The 20,459-nt window shown below is 44.7% G+C and overlaps 1 protein-coding gene across 1 annotated transcript in view; it reads right to left on the reverse strand.

The window, feature by feature from the left end:
• SYS1 (SYS1 golgi trafficking protein) overlaps positions 1-20,459 on the reverse strand; it is a 37,055-nt gene that overhangs the window by 201 nt on the left and 16,395 nt on the right. The gene's annotated exons all lie outside the window — the stretch shown is intronic.

Genomic DNA, 20,459 nt, shown 5'->3' on the forward strand with positions numbered 1-20,459 from the left:
CCTCTCTGCAACCAGCATCCCGGCGTGGCAGCCTGGACGCCACCGCACTTGGCCACCTCCTTCCCTCCCTTGAAAGAAAGTCTGTTACTACAAACTTCGAGTCTCAGAGAGAGGCAGGGCTGAGCCTGGCCCCACAAAGGGGATGCTGGTTCCAGGCACGGCAGAAGAAGCTCCTCTGTATTCAGGGAACGGGGCCAACAGCCAAGTCTCACTATCATGACCTTGTGAGAGGGGTTGGAAGGATTGGTCCAGCCTCAAAGAGGGAGGCACTTCCAACACACCCAGCCTCCCCTCAGAAGGCCATGGAAGACAGTCAGATGGGGATCTCAGGGTGCTCAAGTGTTGCAACTCTGGTTCATGCCCAGCCTTCCAAACCCACAGACTAAAGCAGCCCCTCTCCCGCCCACACCCCATCACCACCATCCCCTCCAAACCCTGCTCTGAAGTCACAGACCTGACTTCCAGACTCAGCTCTGCCCCTAAGGAAATCATCTTTCCAGCCTCAGTCTTCCCATCCGAAAATGACTTACTAGTGCTACCTGCCTCAAACACAACCCAGCAGTTGCTGGAGCAGGTGCTCTGTAAAATGTAAAGCCCGGACACTGTGCTCTTCCGAGCCGGCCCCCCACCCCCATCTCTTTCTTCTCCCTACTCCCCAGCCCTTTATTTGAGCACCTCTCTCCCCTGACACATCTCAGGCTTCTATCCCCATTAGTCAGTGAGTAGCAATTGGAAGGGCGGGTCCTGGGTCCAATTTAGACCAGGCCCCCTGGGGACCCCGGGGGTCTCTCTTGCGGAGAGCTTTCCAGAACACCAGAGCTCTGGGCCAGCCCAGGCCCTATACATCCACTTGCATTCACTCCATCTCCTTCCGGCGGCGCGCTCTGAGCCCATCACCGGAGGCAAGGGAGCATCTGGCTTGAGGACCAACTCGTCATCCTCTTTAGCCTGCCTCCCTCGATTCCTGGGACTCCGAGTCGGAGACCCCGGCCCGCGCCACAAGGCGCTGCTGCGGACGGCGAGGGATTCAAACCCAACTGGGCCAGTCAGGGCCAAAGGCAGTGTGCTGAGACCGGGTGGCCGCCGGCTGGCAGCGCGGGGGAGGGAGGCGCTGACGCCGATTCCTGGGAAAGGCTCTCCGAGCTGCCGCCCAGGTCACAGCGCTAAAAATACCCGGGGCCCCTGGGGCCGTCTGCTCCAGCGGCCCGGCGGGGGAGGAAGAGGACGAGGGTGGGGGCACCCACGGGCCGGGGGTGCCAGGACGCCCCCTCTCCCCCTCCCCCTAACCCCATCCATCTCCCGAGACCTGAGGGGCTGTCCCCAGGAGGTAGCAGAGCCAGGGCCGGGGAGAGGAAGGGAGTTGTTTACGCGACGAAAGGCGCTGGAAGAAGGGAGCCCGGTGAGCCCCACAAATGCAGAGCGCCCTGCCATTCTCCGCCCCACCCGCCCTGGAGTCCACGGGAGCGAGAAAATTCCCTAAAAAGGGCCGGGGCGCCCCCGCGGCCGGGGGAGGAGGCAGCCGAGGGCTCCCGGGCGTTCGGCTAGTGCGGCCGGCCCCCGGCCCTGGTCCGCCCGCCGCCTCTGCGCACCCGCCGCCGAGCCCCTACCTGCAGCGCCCCGCGCCCCCGCTGCTTCGGTCGCTCGGCTCCGGCCAGACGGCGGCGGGGGCGTGGGAGCGAGCCGCGCCGGCCGGGGTGGGGCTGCGCCGCCGGGGCTCCCGCGGGACGGCCGGGCCCTGGGAGCCGGGAACGAGGAAGCGGCGGGCGGCGGAAGTGGGGGAGGGGCGGCGGCGGGCACCCGCGCTCGCCTCCCTCCCGGCGGCCTCGGGGAGCCCCCTCGGGCGCGGCCGCTCGCACTTCCAGGCCCGGCGAAAAGTTCCCGGCGCGCATCGTTGCCCCGCAGCTGGCCGCGCGCGTCCGCACTCCGCCCGCTGCCGGGGCGCTCGGCTCCGCACGCTCAGATCCACTTGCTGCACCGCGCTCAGCCGCGCAGCCCCGCCGCGGGGATACGCGCTGGTTCTCGACCCACGCGCACTTGCTGCTCGCGACTCCCGGGCAGCCCCGCGACAAAGCACCCGCACCCGCACCTTGGGCGAGAAGGCGCGGCGGGGAAGGGGACCCGCTGGAGCGGGGAGGGCACTGACCCGGTGCCGCCCATCAGGGCAGGTGCGCCGCGGCGGAGGGCCCGCCTGACCCTGGGACTCACCCGGCAGCCCCGGATTCTGGCTCCGGGACCGCACCGAACCGCCGCCCAGCCTTCCAGCGCGCTGGGCGGGGTGGGCGCCCGGACGGGGCGGGTCAGGGCTGCAGGGGTGGGCCGTCGCGCCGCACCCCGAGACGCCGGCGTGGAGCCAAGTCCTCCAGGGCGCGAACAGGGGCGCAGCGCGTCCAGGGTGGCGGGGGTGGAGGGGCGAGGTGCTGACTGCGGGCCGACAGAGGAAACTCTTACCCGCCTCTCCGCGCCTCCTGCTCAAACCTGGGCCATAAGTGTCTAATCTGGCAGCTACTGTACTGAGATTCTGTGCCCATTCTTCTCCTCCTCCCTCCCACCCATCCACTTGTGCTCACAACTCCAGAAGCCGCGGGGGAACAGGACGGGGTCGGGGGTTTCTGTCGGGAATACCTCTTCCATGGGGTCATTCGTTCATTCACTCAACAAGCATCCGCGAGCAAGCCAGAATTCCTCCTTAGCACCTCCCTGTCCTGTGCTAAATACTCCTCCATTCCTTGTCGATTCTCTGCCCTAAATAACTTTTCAATCCACCATTCCTCGCCGACTCCACTACCCTCTCTCCCTTGGTTCCTCCGGTAGCCTTGGATCTGGGTTTCCCGTACTCGCTCTGGCCCTGCTACATTCCATCCCTCTCCCCTCCCCTCTCCTCCCCACAACACACAGCAGTCAGTCACCATTTCAAAACCAAGTCTGCGTTCAAAACGCCCCCCCCCCCCCGCTTAAATCCCTCCATTGTTAGAATAGAAATCTAAGTGCTGATATCTGAGCCGAGTCTTCAAGAAATGAGTTCAACAAGCAGAGAAAGGGGGGGGGGGGATGGGAATGTGCAAAGGGATGGAGCCATGACACATGCGGGCTTCCCTGTCAGAGGACCAGCCCTGTACAAATAGCCAAAGCACTGCTTCTTCTATTGTTAGTGGGATCTCAAAACAACCCTGTGAGAGAAATACAGCAAGCAAAAAGCAAAAAGTTACAAGCAAAATGTTTAGTTTGTGGGAGGCAAGTGGTTAAGAGCACGGGCGTGGTAGTCTGACCCTCCAGGGTTGCAAACCTAGCTCTGCATCTAGCCAGCTGTGTAAACACTTAATTTCTCTGTTCCTTGATTTCCTTACTTATTAGGTAGGAATAATTAATCCCCACCACTTATGAGATAATTCATATAAAATGCTTAGTACAGGATGTGGGTACTTTGGAGATGCTCAATAAACATTAGGTGTTTCGATTGTAATGGGTTCTGAGAAAGGGAGGAAAGTGTTTTCTTCCGTGAATTTCTGAAATTATAGGAAGTACACCCTAATAGTACTTCTACAGAGTTTGTTGAATATCTGTTGCTATTATAAGTGCTTTGTATATATTAACTTTTAATTGTCTTAACAGTTTTGTGAGGTAAATACTATTATGATCTCCATTTGACAGATCCAGAAACTGACAGACGGAGAGGTGAAGGGACTTGTCCAAGCCATACAGCAAATAAGTGATGGAATTCAAATCCACATAGGCTGCTTCCAGAGGCTGTGCTTGTAACCACTGCTCCCAGTCTGTTCCCCTTCTGTCCTGTTGCAGTTTTCATCTCCCAAGAAATGTTTTAGTCAGTGGGATTCTTATTCCTCATTAATGGATGAAGTAGATTCTTGGTCCCACTTCCTAGCACAGAGGAATGAGGCCAGCTCAGTAGTATGGTGGGTGAGAGCTCAGCTCCCAAAGCCACTTCCTCTCCCCGTTCCGGGCTTATCCCTAGGGACAGAACTCCAAGGATTATTTTGACCTGTCTTCAAGATGGTGACAGATTTGGAACCTCCATCCCTTCTCTTTGTCTGATAGTTGCCACATGAAGGGGTAGAAAGAGAAAAGCATCGAAGCTAGAGATAATTCAGGGGGCTAAGCTGGAAGGGCATCAGGCAAGAGAAAGACCCAGGTAGCAGCCTCCAGAGCAGATGGCAAAGGAAGTGGAGGGAGCCATGGAAAAGTAGATGGCTGAGACTCTGGCTTCCATCCAGGATGCAGAAAGCTGGGAAGTGCATCATTGCCACACTAATCACAATTTTAAAAAAATTGTTAGGTAGTCTATAAAATTACAACTTTCGTCAAACCCATCAGAGAGCTGAGGCTGCAGAGCAACCAATTAACCTGAATTCCAAAGAAGGACAGGAGCCTCCAAGAAGAAATGGGACGCAGGCACTGGCCCACTTGTGAGGTGGGAGGAAGACGGGGCCTCCATGCAGAAGGGTAAGGAAAGTTCATTTCCTTATGTAGATCCAGGTTTTGCTCTGGTATCACATTTTTTCTGCCTCCAGAAAGATCTACATAAAGAAGTAAAGATCTCTGGAAATGAACAGAATAAAGGTAAATAGAAGAGACAGTTTTCTGTTTTTAATCACGTTGTAAGACAACTGACTATCTAAAGACAACCGACTATCTAAAGACAACTGACTATCTAAAGTGGCCACACACTACTCTTTTGTGTGAGAAGTCACGGGGATGGAAAGTGTAGCACTGGGAATATAGTCAATAACTTTGTGTGGTGACAGATGGTAAGTACATTTATTGTGGTGAGCATTTTGTAATGTATATAATTGTTGAATGACTATGTTGTACATCTGAAACTAATGTAAAATTGTATATCACCACACTTCAATTTTAACAAGTAGCAATAGGTTGTGGATAGATAGCATACACTAAAGTAAAATGTATAACAATAACAATAAAAATGATGGGATAAGGAACTGGAAATAGACTGTTGAAGGGCCCTCTGCTATGTAAGAAGTGGTAATAACATTATTTGAATATTGACTTTGATTAATTGAAGATATATAGTAAATGCAAGGGCAACCACTAAAATTTTTTTTAAAGTATAAATAACAGGCCAATATGGAGACAAAGTGGGATAATAAAAATATGGCGAGGCATTCTCCCTGAGCCTTTTTTTTTTTTAAGATTTTGTTTATTTATTTGACAGACAGAGATCACTAGTAGGCAAAGAGGCAAGCAGAGAGAGAGGGGGAAACAGGCTCCTTGCTGAGCAGGGAGCCCAATGCGGGGCTCCATCTCAGGACCCTGGGATCATGACCTGAGCCGAAGGCAGAGGCTTTAACCCACTGAGCCACCCAGGCACCCCTCCCTGAGCCTTTTTGTGTTCAATGTGTCTTACTGACTATGTCAAGATCGCAAGGATCTGACTTCTCTTTCACATGGGCCCTTGCCTAGGAAGCTGATTGTTTATAGAGCTTGAGAGATCAGATCATGTCTTTCTCAAATCAAGGCAGGCTTGCTTACTGCTTGCTATAAAAGTTCTGGGTCTGGCTCCTCAGCCAGAGTGTAAACCCACTGTGTCTGTCTTGTGCATCTGGGACCACCATATCAGTTGTCAGACTTGGGGCCAAAGGAACCAACCAATGAACACACAACTGTGCTACTGTTCATGTTGCTTGGTGTGCTATGAGTAATCAACTGTTTCGATCAAATGCAATAAGTCTTATTCTCTATTTTTGGTACCCAACAGATGGATGTTTTTCCCTGAAAAAATGTAATTATTCCAAAGTAAGGAAGAACAAGAGAAAAAGTGAGGGGGAAAAAAAGATGTTAACTATAAAACAAATAGCAGGATATATGTTTTAAATCCAACTGTCAATGAAAGACAACCAGTTGAAAGACAGACTAGTAGAGTGGGAAGTAAAGCAAAAGGCAATAATGTACTGTCTATAAGAAACCCAATTAACTATATAGAAATATATGGGTTAAAAATAAGTGAATGGAGGGGTTCCTGGGTGGCTCAGTGGGCTAAAGCCTCTGCCTTCGGCTCAGGTCATGATCTCAGGGTCCTGGGATCGAGTCCCACATTGGGCTCTCCGCTCAGCGGGAAGCCTGCTTCCCCCTTTCTCTCTCTGCCTGCCTCTCTGCTTACTAGTGATCTCTGTCTGTCAAATAAATTAATTTTTAAAAAAAGTAAATGAGTGGAATGAGATATACCATACAAACAGTAATCAAAGTAAATTGGAGTGGCAGTATTAATACCAGACAAATGTAAACTTCAAAAAGACTATTACCAATGATGAAGAGGGATATTCATAAAAGATTCAATTCACCAAGAAGATTCCACTATTATAAATGTGACTACATCTAATAACAGAGTTTCAAAAATAGATGAAGTAAAAACCAATAGACCTAAAATAGAAAGAGAAAAATCTATATTTCAGTTAGAGAATTCAATATTGCTCTCTCAGTAATCAATAAAACAAGTAGGCAGGACAAAGAAAGGAGCATAATAGGAAGCCTGAACACTATCAACTGACTTGTTCCAACCGACACTTTTAGAACACTTTACCCACAACAGTAAACTTTCTTTTCAACTGCACATAAAACATTCACCAAGATCCATCATGGTTTAGGCTACAAAACAAACCTCAACACATTTAAGAGAGTTTAAATCATATAAAATGTTGATATGACTATACAAGAATTGAAATATAATTATATAACTAATAAAGATACCTGGGAAACACCCCCAATACTTGGAAGTAAAATACAACACTTCACAATAACTCATGAGTCAAAAATGAAGTCCAAAAGGAAATTAGAAAAATATCCTGAATTGAATGAAATTGAAATGCAGCAGCCAGCCACCCAAATAGCCCCCAGGACTCAGTGCCTTTTGTTAGTCATACCTTTGTGTAGTCCTCTGCTACACTGAATCAAGGTTACTCCGGGTGAGCAGTAAGAAATGATGGTGGATCCTGTCCAAAATTAGGATTAAAAAAAAACAAAAGACCACAGCTTCCATCTAGGGTGTGTGTCCTCTGTTGCTTGGATCCGTCACTCTGGGGGAAGCCAGCTACAATGTTGTCAACAGCCACGAGGAGAGGCCCACGTGGCAAGCAAGAGAAGATTCCGGCCAACATCCAGAAAGAGCAAAGTCCTGCCAGCAAACGACATGAGTGAGCAGGGAAACAGATCCACCAGCCCTGGTAGTGCCTTGGGAGGACCGCAGTCCTGGCCAGCAGCTTGCCTGCAACCTCGTGAGAGACTGAGACTGGGGCAGAGCCATTTCAGGGAGAGCATTCCTGGATTCCTGCTGCCCAAAGCCTTTGTGATACTGAATCCTTGTATCAAACTGCTAAGGTGTAATGCCATGTGGCAATAGGGCAATAGGTATGGTGCAGAGACTTTGGTACTGGGGTAGAGCGCTGCTGTGTCAGCTCCAGAGCGCAGCAGTGGCGTTAGAACTGGCCACAGACAGAGAAGAGTGCTGTCAAAGGGCTTTGGAAAAGCTGCTGAGAGAAGCCTTTAATAAGGCCACAGCCAGGACAGACGGGAAAGTGGGTAAATGCTCCTGGAAACCGTGGGAAGAGGAAGCTCATTATGTCAGGACCCAGAGGTTAACAGACCTGAGCCTCGCAGACCCGTGCCGGCAGGAAAGAGGAGAGCAAGGAGTGTGCCCAATGAACTGGGTGATGGAGCTGCGGACATTGCCAAGCAAGGTGGTCAAGGTGCCACCTAGTTTCTTCTTGCTGCTGACAGTAAAATGCCAGCAGGGAGAAAGGAATAAAGCAGCAGTTCCCAAGTGACAGCAAGGCTACTTCCCAGGGGGGACATTGGCAATGTCTGAGACACTTCTGGTTGTCAGAATAGAAAGGCTGCTACTGACATCTAGTTGGTAGAGGCCAGAGATACTCTTAAATATCCTCTAGTGCACAAGACAGGCCCTCTCACCCCTGCCCTCCAACACAAACACTCATCCTGCCCTGAGTGTCCGCAGTGCCAAGGCAGAGAAACCCAGAGCTCAAAGGAAGCATTGTTGAATTTGAGGGAATTGGGACTTCATGCTACGAAATTCTCAGCCACTCCAAATGGCAAATGATCATAACATTAAGTGGTTTCCTAGCAAACCTCAAATCCAGGGCATTGAAAACATCCAAAACAACATGGTCCAAAAATGAAACTGAGGGGGCGCCTGGGTGGCTCAGTCTGTTAAGCATCTAAGCTTAACCTTCGGCTTAGAGCATGATCCCAGGGTCCTGGGATGGAGGCCCTCGTTGGGCTCCCTGCTCATCGGGGGAATCTGCTTCTCCCTTTCCCTCTGCCCCTCCCTTCCCTTGTGTTTTCTCTCTCCTCTCCCTCTCAAATAAATAAATCTTAAAAAAAAAAAAAATGAAACTGAGACTATGGCTACAAAATCTTGAGTTTACATCTCAGGGAGATTAAAGGCAATGCCTCAGAGTACTATTCAGTCAGATAAAAGATCGATAAAGAAATTATAGGTGTGCCTCACTAATCCTTTGACTCAAACAACAAGGGTTCTAGAAAGCTTGGGGGAGTTGTCCTTAGCCATTCCAGCAGAAGCCTAATGCAGAGAAGGGTTTATTTCAAAGAAATTGTGGGCATGGCTTTTGTCTATTAGTGTGCCCTGAATAAGATTGAGTGACCTACAAGTTCTTAAAAGGATTATAGATCGAGAAACATCTCCAGCTTGGATATATAGGGATAAAGAGAGTATAAAATAAAAACAGGATTTTTGGTCATGAACGAAACGGAGTAGATGCATTCCTCTCTATCCATCCCACTTAGTACAGCTTAAAATGCTGGTCGTTATACCTCAAACAAACATAAGAAGGCAGATCAATCAGGAAACCTAGTAGGTTTCCTTTTTGCTGGGGTCTGGAGAAGACTGCAACCTGGAAATGCCAAATAGGCACAGGTAAAAATTGTCCCCATGAAAAGCCTGTTTTCTCTTGTCAAAGGACTGAGAAAGGGGCACCCTAGCAAGACAGAAATCTTCTCACATTAAATGTCCTACTCCAGCAATACTAGAGGAAAAACCATTCCCAGCCTCGACTAACAGGGGAAAACCAGACTTCAATATTTGTCCTGTAACAAAAGGTAACAGGGCAACTCCCCCACTTCACCTCTGAGTGGTGTGAGAGCTTGGAGACCAGGTGAGAGACGGCTTCATCACTGCCGAGCAGTAACAAGTACCCTTCCCCAAAAATCCCTCCCCATTTCCATGGTGTCAGAGGAGACCATGTGCAGAACCACGCTGCCATCCCCATCCAGCAATAATGAGGCAACACTCCCTTCCCCCAGTATAAAGGAGGCCAAGTGTAGAGCCTAGATGTCAATCTCTGCCCAGCCATAATGAAATAAACCTGCCCTTGCCCTACTGGGTGGTATGAGTGGGGTCACGCACCTAGCCTCAATTTTCACTCTCACCTGATGATAAAGAGTTGGTGCCCCCCGTCTCACTGGCCCAGGTCATCTGAGCCTGCTAAAACAGAAGATTTAAATGAGATCCCAGAGTCTCATAACAAAACTTCCAAAACGTCTAGGTAATAACTGAAAATAATACATCATACCTTGAACCAGGAAAATCTCAATTTGGGTAAGAAAAGACAAACAACAGATGCCAACAGATCACAGCGTTGCTGGCTTTATCTGACTCTGATTTTAAGATAGCCACTATAAAAATGCTTCAACAAACATGCCTGAAATAAATTTAAAAATTTAACAAAACTCGGGAAAAAAATAGAAGACATAAAGAAAATAGAAATCTTAGAACTGAAGAAAAAATTACTGTGCTGGGTTGAATAGCGTTCTCTAAAAATTCATGTCTATTCAGTACTACAGAACATAACCTTATTTGGAAATAGAGTCTTTGCAGAAATAATTAGGTAAAATGAGGTCATACTGGATTAGTGTGGGCACTAAATCCAATAACTCGTCTCTTCTATAGGAAGACTATGTGAAAACACAGAAAGATACCCAAAGGAGACCAACATAAGAGAGGGAGGCAAATACCAGGATGATAGGTCTGTCAGCCAAGGAACACCAGGGATTGATGGCAATCACCACAAGCTAGTTAGCCTTGGGGCAGAGTCTTCCTTAGAGCCTACAGATAGAATTAACACCTTGATTTTTGGACTCTTGGCTTCCAGTACTGTGTGAAATAACTTCTACAGTTTTAAGCTGTCAAGCCAGTTGTTACAGCAGGTAGGTCTAGGAAATTAATACAGAAACCAAATTTTAAAACAACAGCAAAACAACAAAAACCTTACTGGAGAGGCTCAGTAGAAGAATGGAGATCATGTATGAAAGGATTGGTGAATTTGAAGAGAGAACAGTAGAAATACACAATCTGAAAAAGAGAGAAAATTATATTAAGAAAGAAAGAACGAACCAACAGAGCCTGAGGAACCTGGAAGACAGTAACAAAAGATTGAACATTTCTGTCGCTGGGGTCCCAGGTGGAGAGGAAAAGGAAGTGAAGCTGGAACAACATTCAAGAAAATAATGGCTGAAAATTTCCCAAATTCAACAAAGACCTGAACCTCCAGGATCAAAAAGCTGACCGAATCTCTAACATAAACCCAAATGAATCCATGATGACACATACCATAGTCAAACTTTTGAAAACCCAAGTCAAATGCTATCTTACGGAGATAGAGAAATGCTGTCTTACGGAGAGGAGAACTACAGTTCAGTTGCAGCAGGTTCTCATGACCCATGGAGGCCAGAGCAAAAGTAGCACAAGAGTTTGAAGCAGTGAAGGAAAGCACAGTCAATCCAGAGTGCTTGACAAAGACTCTCCCCTTGACCAAGCTCTACCCGGGCTCCTCTGAGCCCTCTTTTTGACCAGGCCTTAACCTTGGTCTATAAAGATTTAAACAAACACTAACATAGTTTTTAACAGCTCAAGACTTAATTCCTAGGATGACCCCAGACCTCTTAAAGTGACTGCCTGAGAAAATGCAAGACTGCCAAATGAATTCACTGTTTGTTCCCGCTAACCCCTGAAGATAGGACCCCTGTCTGCCAACAGCAAGATACACATCTCTGTGGGAGGGTAGGAGCCTAACATCAGTAGTGCCAGTTAGCAAACCTAGATGGGTTTCACATGGCCCAATATCCCCTTTCTGCTTTCTGTAAATTTTCACTTCCTTAACTCTATAGCACCTCCCTCAATCCGTCCCTATTCCCAAATTCCTTAAGATGCTGAGTCATCTCTGTACAAATCAAAGTTGACTTCAGTTCACACTGGGTTCTTTTTCCTATTACAACAGTGTATTTTTTTTCTTAAGATTTTATTTATTTGACAGACAGAGATCACAAATAAGCAGAGAGCAGGCAGGGGGTATGGGAAGCAGGCTCCCTGCTGAGGAGAGAACCTGATTCGGGTTCTCGATCCCAGGACCCTGGGATCATGACCTGAGCCAAAGAGGCTTTAACCCACTGAGCCACCCAGGCATCCCTGTCTTTCCTACTTTAAATAATTTGTTTATCTCTGACATGCTATACCCAGTGAGAAGACCTTTGAGGAATAAGAAATCAAGGCATTCTCAAATAAAGAAATATTAAGAGAATTTGCTGTCTGAAGACCTACCCTAAAAGAATGACCAAAGAGGGCCCCTGGCTGGCTCAATCCATGGAGCATGCAGCTCTTGATTTCAGGGTTGTGAGTTTAAATTACTTTAAAGAACAAAATCTTGGGGCCCCTGAGTGGCTGAGTGGGTTGAGCCTCTGCCTTAGGCTCAGGTCATGATCTCAGGGTCCTGGGATCAAGCCCTGAACTGGGCTCTCTGCTCTCTGCCTGCCTCTCTGCCTACTTGTGATCTCTGTCTGTCAAATAAATACATAAAAGCTTTAAAAAAATAAAGAATAAAATCTTAAAGAAAGAAAGAAAACACCATAGATTAAATAAAAAACGGAATCCTAAAAAATGTTTGAGTAACACAGGAAGGATGGAAAAATGGAACAGAGTAATGAAAAGCAGAGGAAACAAACAATAAAATGGCAAATGGAAGCGCTAAGACACAAATAATTATATGAACAGGAAATGGCCTAAATACATCATTTAAAAATGAGAGAGACCTGTAAAATAACATATGAAAAAATGGCCCAAATAAAAGCTATCAACAAGAAATTCACTTCAAGTATCATGACATACGTAGGTTGAAAATAAAAGGATTGAAAAAGATATGCCATACAAACAGTAATCAAAAGACTGCAGAATCTGCCATCTTAAAATCAGATAAAAGAAAATCACCAAGAGGTTACATTACGTAATGATAACAGAGTCAAACCATGAGGAAGACAAAGCAATCCTAAATGTATAGACACCAAATTGAGAGAACCGAAAGGAGAAACAGACAAGTCCACTCCCAGAGTTGGAGACTTCAACACATCTCTAAAATACTCAATTTGGTGTCTATACATTTAGGATTGCTTTGTCTTCCTCATGGTTTGACTCTGTTATCATTACGTAATGTAACCTCTTTTCATTGACCCTACACTTCAGATAAGTTGTATTTTCACTTTCATTTAGTTCAAAAAATGTTAAAGATTTTATTTACTTATTTTCAGAGAGAGAGAGAGAGCACGCAGAGGGGGTTGGGGAGTGGCAGAGAGAGAGAATCTCAAGCAGACCCCTGCTGACAGCAGAGCCCTCCGTGGGGCTCGATCTCATGACCCCGAGATCATGACCTGAGCTGATATCAAGAGCTAGACACTTACCTGGATGAGCCACCCAGATGCCCTAGTTCAAAATATATTTGAGGTTTTTTTGAGATTTCTTCTGTGATTCATGTGTTATTTAGTAGTGTATTGTCTAATCTCCAAATATCTTGAACTTTTCTAGCTATGATTATTGGTCTTTAATTTAATGCCATTGTGGTTTGAGAACATACTTTGTATGATTTCTATTCTTTTAGATCTGTTAAGATGTGTTTTAGGGGCCCAGAATGTGGTCTGTTATGAATGTTCCATATGAGATTGAGAAGAATGTGTATTCTGCTGTTTAGTGGATGAAATATTCTATAAATGCCAGTTAGATCAGGTTCACTGACGGTGATGTTCAACTCTATACTTACTGATTTTCTGCACATTTGATTTATATATATTGAAAGAAAGGTGTTGAAGTCTCCAACTATAATGGTGGATTTGTCTATTTCTCCTTGGAGTTCTACCAGTTTTTGCCTCACATATTTTGACACTCTATTGTTAGGGGCATACATATTAAAGATTATTGTGTCTTCTTGGATTATGGACTCCTTTATTATTTAATGATCCTCTTTATCCCAGATAAAGTTTCTGGTTCTGAAGTCTGCTTTACCTGAAGTTGATATAGCTACTCCAGCTTTCCTTTGATTAATGTTAGGATGGTATGTCTTTTTCTATCCCTTTATTTTTAAACTATCTTTGGCTTTATATTTAAAGTGGGGTTCTTTTAGACAACATATAATTAGGTCTTGGTTTTTTGTCCACTCTGACAGTTCCAGTCTCTTAATTAGAATATATTCAGGCCATTCACACTTAAAGTGAATATTGATAGAACTGCCATAACATTGATCATGTTTATAACTATTTGTTGTACTTGTTCTTTATTTTTTAAAAGGCTTTATTTAATTATTTGACAGAGAGAGACAGTGAGAGAGGGAACACAAGCAGGGGAAGTGGGAGAAGCAGTCTCCCCACTGAGCAGGGAGCCTGACTTGGGGCTTGATCCCAGGAGCCTGGGATCATAACCTGAGCCAAAGGTAGACACCCAATGACTGAGCCACCCAGGCACCATATTTCCTTTTCTTTCTTCCCCTGTTTTTCTGCTTTATTTTATTTTGAGCACTTTATGTGATTCTATTTTTCTCGCCTTTCTTAGCCTATCAATTACACTTCTTTTAAAAAAAAATTCAGTCATTTCCCTACAGTCTATAATATATATTTACAACTATTTTAAGTCTACTCTCAAGTAACACTATACCAGTTCAAGGGTAGTACAGGTACTGTATAAAGGACCCAGAGGCCTTACAAAAACAGACACAAAAATCTTCAACAAAATATTAGCAAAAATTCAATCCAGAAATAAACAAAAAAAATTAAACACCAAAACCAAGTGGGATTTGGGGTGCCTGATTGGCTCAGATGGTTAAGCATCTACCTTTGGCTCAGGTCATGAACCCAGGGTCCTGGGATCGAGCTCCGAGTCTGACTCCCTTCTCAGCAGGGAGCCTGCTTCTCCCTCCCCATCTGCCTCTCCCCCGTTCATGCTCGCTCTCTCTCTCTCTCATAAATAAAAATTTAGAAAAAAACAAGTGGAATTTATTCAGGCATGCAGGCATAGTTCAACATTCAAATATAAATTAATATAATCTACCACAGTAATGAACTCAAGAAGAAAAATTCACATGACCATATAAACTGATGTAGAAAAACATTAGGCAAAATCCAATGTCCATTATTATAAAAACTCTCAACAAACTAGGAATAGAGGGTAACTTTGAACTTGATAAAGAGTATTTACAGAAAACCTACAGCTAACATCATATTTACTGATGAAAGATAAGATCAAGCCAAGGATGACTGTTCTCATCACCTTTACACAACATGGTACTGGAAGTCCTACTTAGCAAAATAAGACCAAAAGAGGAAATTAAAGGCATATAGATGGGGGAAATATTTCAAAGCAAGTATATTACAAAGGACTCAAATCTAAGATACATAAAGAACTCTCAAAACTCAACAGCAAACAAATAATCCAATTAGAAAATGGGCAAAAGACCGTTAATTCATCAAAGAGGATAGAGCGGTGGCAAACAACACATTAAAATATGTTCAACATAGGGGCACCTGGGTGGCTCAGTAGGTTAAAGCCTTTGCCTTCAGCTTAGGTCATGATCCCAGGGTCCTGGGATCGAGCCCCGCATCGGTCTCTCTGTTCAGTGGGGAGCCTGCTTCCTCCTCTCTCTCTCTCTCTGCCTGCCTCTCCACCTACTGTCTGTCAAATAAATAAATAAAAATCTTTAAAAAAAATGTTTAACATCAATAACCATTAGGGAAATGCCAATTAAAACCAAGGTGTATCTACACCACACTACACTACACTACATGTGTAGATATCACTACACACTTACTAGAATAGTTTTAAAAAATAGTGACCATACCAAAAGCAGGTCAGGGTGCAGAGAAAACAGATCATACATATGTTGCTTGTGGGAATGTAAAATAATATAGTCACTATGGAAAAGAGTTTGTGTCTTCCTAGAAAACTAAACAGACACTGTATGATCTAGTGATTGCATTCCTCGGCACTTACTACAGAGAAATGAAAACTATGTCTGTGCAAGAACCTATACATAAATGTTCACAGCAGCTTTTATAATAGCTCTAAATTAGCAATGACTCAAATATTGTTCAATGAATGAATAGTTAAACAAATTGTGGTACATTCCATACTGTAGAATAAAACTCATCCAAAAAAAAAGAGGGGGGACAAATCATTGATACATGCAACAACTGCGTGGATATTGAGGGCATTATTCTGAGTGAAAAAAAGCCAAACTTGTAATGTTACATACTGTAAGATTCCATTTATAGAACATTCTTGAAATAACAAAATTATAGAAAGGAAGAGGGGTTGCCAGGGGGTAGGGTGGCAGGAAAAATGGGTGGGTATAGAGCATGAAGAACCCTGAGGATACCACAGCTCTGCATCTTGATTGTGGTGGTGGTGGTTACATGGATCAACAAGTGGTTTTGATATTATAATGTAGTTGTGTAAGATGTTACCATTGTGGGGGGGGGGATTGAGTGAAAGGTCATAGGACATCCATACATTTATCTTCTTGGAATTTTCTGTGAATCTATAGTTATTTTTTAAGTTTATAAGGAACTATTGATACAGCAACAACATGGGTGGAACTCAAGAGCATTATGCTGAGTGAAAAAAGCCCCTCTCAAAAGGTCACATGCTCTATGATTCTATTCACATAACATTCCTGAAATGACAAAATTATAGAGAAGGAAAACAAATTAGTGGTTTCTAAGGATTAGGGATGGATGCAGGGAGAGGGGTTGATAGCACAAGGGAGATCTTAGTGGTGATAGAACATACACACACGAGTGAATGCATGTAAAACTGCTAAAATCTGAATCAGGTCTGTGGATTATACAATGTCAGTTTCCTGGTTTTTGTACTGTATATGTTGTAAGGTGCCACCCTTGGAGGAAACTGTACTACCTTCGTAACTCCCTACAGATCTATAATCATTTCAGAATTTACAAAAATAATTGAGAAAAATTAAAAGAGGCCTTTGAGCCTCAAAATTTTATTGGCAGGAAGCATGTTGAGAAAAATGACTCAACTGCAAATGTGCCCAAAAAAGAAAGGATAACTCAGAATAAAAAGTCCAAGGAACAACGTCAAAATCTTAGGAGGATTTTGTATAGAAATCATCAAGCTGATTTTAAAACTCATAAGGAAAGGCAAATGAAGCATGATAGCCAAAACAATTTTGAGAAGAACAGAAGGGGTACCTGGTTGGCTCAGTCAGAACAGCAGGCCACTCTTGTTGGGCGTATAGATTACTTAAATAAATAAACTTGGAAAAAAAAAAAAAACAGGAAAGTTGGAGAACTCACTATGTAATTTTGCATGTTACTATAAAGTACTATAGTAATCAAGACAGAGTATAAAGCTTACTGTAAAGGAATCCAGACAGTATGATATGAGCAAAAGGATAGATGTATAAATCAAAGAAACAGAATCTAGAAGTAGATCCATACGTATATGGTCAACCGACTGTTGAGAAGAGTACAAAGGAATTCAAAGGAAAGAGGACAGTCTTTTCAACAAATTATGTAGGAATAACTAGATATCCATATAGAAGAACCTTGATTCATACCTTATACTATATATAAAAATTAATGCAAAATAAATATCCAAGGGACGCCTAAGCAGTTCAGTTGGGTAAGCGTCTGCCTTCTGCTCATGTCATGATTCCAGGGTCCTGGGATTAAGTCCCGCATCTGGTGCCTTGCTCAGTAGGGAATCTCCTTCTCCCTCTGCCTGCTGCTCCCCCTACTTGTACTCTCTCTGTCTGTCAAATAAATAAATAAAATCTTTTAAAAAATTAATGCAAATGAGTCATTGACCTAAATATAAAAACCTGAAACTATAAATTGGTGAGGAGAAAACACAGGAATAAGTGATTACTTACTTGGTGATTTGGGGCTAAACAAATATTTCTTAGACACGACACCAAAAGCATAATCCATTTAAAAAACTGATAATTGGACTTTATCAAAAGTAAGAATTTGCTCTTCAAAGGCCAGTTAAGAAAATGAAAAGATAAACCAGAAACTGCAGAAAATACTTGTAAATCATATGTCTGACAAAGGGATCCAGAATTTATAAAGAACTCTCAAACATAATAGTACCAAAAAACCCCAATTTTTATTATTTTTAAAAGTAGGCTCCACACCCAGAGTGGAGACCAACTTGGGGCTCAAACCCACGACTCCAAGATCAACACCCCAGCCAAGATCCAGAGGTAGACACCCAAATGACTGAACCACCCAGGCACATCAAAGCAACCCAATTTTTTAAAAATGGGCCAAAGACCTGAACAAACACTTCACCAGAGGAGATAAATAGATGGCAAATTAGCACATGAAAAGATGCTCAAGATTATTAGTTGTTAGGGAAACGTCAACACTTCTGTAAGGTACCACTATATACCACTAGAACGGCTTTTTAATTTTTATTTATTTATTTTTTTAAAGGGTGTTATTTATTTATTTGACAGACAGAGATCACAAGTAGGCAGAGAGGCAGGCAGAGAGAGATGGGGAAGCAGGCCCCCTGCTGAGCAGAGAGCCTGATGTGGGCTCGATTCCAGGACCCCAGGATCATGGACCCGAACCGAAGGCAGAGGCTTAACCCACTGAGCCACCCAGGTGCCCCTAGAATGGCTTTTTTTTTTTTTTTTTTTTTTTTTTTTTTTTAAAGGTATAGGTACATAGAATGGCTTTTTTAAAAACACAACCTGGGGCACCTGGGTGGCTCAGTCAGTTGAGCATCTGACTCTTGGTTTCAGCTCAGGTCATGATCTCGCGGTGGAGAAATCAAGCCCTGTGTCGGGCTCTACACTCAGTGCACAGTCTGCTTCAGATTCTCTCTCTCTTTCCCCCTCATGCTCTCTCTCTCTCAAATAAATTAATTAATTTAAAAAACATAACCCAACAATACCAAGTTCTGCCCAGGATGTGCAGCAAGTAGACCTGTCCCACACTGCTGGCAGGAATATTAAAAAAAATGACTACTTTGGAAAGCTGTTTGGTAGTTTCTTATTAAGTTAAACATACAATTACCATCTGATCCAGTAGTCCCACTCCTAGGTATTTACTCAAGTGAAATAAAACTTATATTCCCACAAAAACCTGCACACAAGTGCTTTTGGTAACCTTATTCAAAACCGTAAAACACAGTTCAGATGTAATTCCATGATTAGGAAACATACAGTAGCGTACTCACTTCAGTAGTGAAATATTACTCAGCAGTGAAAACAAACTACTGCCTGCTGAGATGTGCTTATCTGAGATGCCTGAGATGCGTTGTGTGAAGGGGAAGAATTCCAGATTCAAAAGGCTTTGCAAGGGCGCCTGGGTGGCTCAGTGGGTTAAAGCCTCTGCCTTTGGCTCAGGCCATGAGCCCAGGGTGGTGGGATCGAGCCCTGCATCAGGCTCTCTGCTCAGCAGGGAGCCTGCTTCCTTTCTTCTTTCTCTGCCTACTTGTGATCTCTTTTGAATAAATAAATAAAAGCCTTTGGGAAAAAAAAAAAAAAAAGGCTCTGCACTGTGGAGTCCATTTATATGATAGTCTGGAAAAGGCAAAGCTGTAGGACCAGAAAATGCATCAGCTGTTTCCAGCGCCAGGAAAGGAGAAGGGGTTAATTGCAAAGAGATTGCACGGGGTGGGAGGGAACGTGAGGGGATCATAAAACATTCTATATATTGGGCGCCTGGGTGGCTCAGTGGGTTAAGCCGCTGCCTTTGGCTCAGGTCATGATCTCAGGGTCCTGGGATCGAGCACTGCATCAGGCTCTCTGCTCAGCAGGGAGCCTGCTTCCTTCTCTCTCTGCCTGCCTTTCTGCCTACTTGTGATCTCTGTCTGTCAAATAAATAAATAAAATCTTAAAAAAAACCACATTCTATATATTGATTGTGATGGTTTGCACTTGTCAAAACCCATGGAACTGTTCACTAAAAAGGACTAATTTTACTGAATTAGAAGATATCCCAATCAACCTGACTTCAAAGTTACCAAAGCACAGACTATGAGAGGAAACAAGAGCGGGACCTCACACCCTGTGGATGGCTGAGGAAGAAGAAGGAGAGCAAGAAGGAGGGGGAGGAGGAGGAGGAGAAAGGAAAGAGGAAGTGGAGGAAGAAAATAAGTGTCGGTGAAGATGTGGAGAAACTGGAACCCTTGTGTCCTGTTGGCGGAAATGTACCATGGTGCAGCCACTACAGAAAACAGCATGGCAATTCCTCAAAAAATTAAAAATAGAATCATCGTGTCATCCAGTTAGTTGTGGGTATATACCCAAAAGAATTTAAAGCGGGGTCTTAAAGAGATATTCATACACCCATGTTCCTAGTAGCATTATTCACAATAGCCAAAAAAGGTAGATGTAATCTAAGTGCCATGGATAGATGAATGAACAAAATATGGTATACAGTAGAAGATTATTCTGCCTTAAAAAGGGAAGAAAATTCCGACATAGGCTATGACATGGATGGACCTGGAGGACACGGTGCTAAGTGAAATCAGCCAGACACAAAGAGACAACTGTTGTACGATTCCACTTACAAGGGTTACTTAGAGCAGCCACTTTCCTAGAGGCAGAAAGCAGAAGGCTGACTTCCAGGGCCTGGGAGAAGGGGAAGATAGGGAGTCAATGTTTCATGGGTATTGAGCTTCAGTTTTGCAAGACGAAAACGAGTTCTGGAGATGCATGGTGGTGATGGCTGCGCAACAAGGAGACTGTGCTTAACTCTACCGAACTGTACACTTGAAAATGGTTAAGTCGGTAAATTTTATGTTATGTGTATTTCACCACAACTAAGGAGAAAAAGAGTGGTGGTTTTTCCACTCAAGAGCCTTGGAGTTGGTCCACAAGGCTGTGTGTCACTGGGTAAGGCTCCCTCCCCACCGGTGGGTTTCCTGTGTAGGTGGAAGGACCAGACGGGACGGAACATGGAAAGTGGCTGTGGGAGTCTCTGCCAGAGTAGAGTCTGGGCATGGAGAACTCCCTGCCCATGGGGGTGAAATGCTCAGACAGACACCGATTGTGAGGGAGGTGAGCACGTGAGGGGAAAGCGCGGACTAGGACAGAGTGGCAGGGCCAGCAGGCCAGGCCCCCAGCACCAAATCTAGCCACTTTGCCTTGGCTGCCAGAGCCCTT

Source organism: Mustela putorius, unplaced genomic scaffold (genome assembly GCF_011764305.1).
Source record: "Mustela putorius furo isolate JIRA1106 unplaced genomic scaffold, ASM1176430v1.1 tig00000592_pilon_pilon_pilon, whole genome shotgun sequence".
NCBI lineage: Eukaryota > Metazoa > Chordata > Mammalia > Carnivora > Mustelidae > Mustela > Mustela putorius.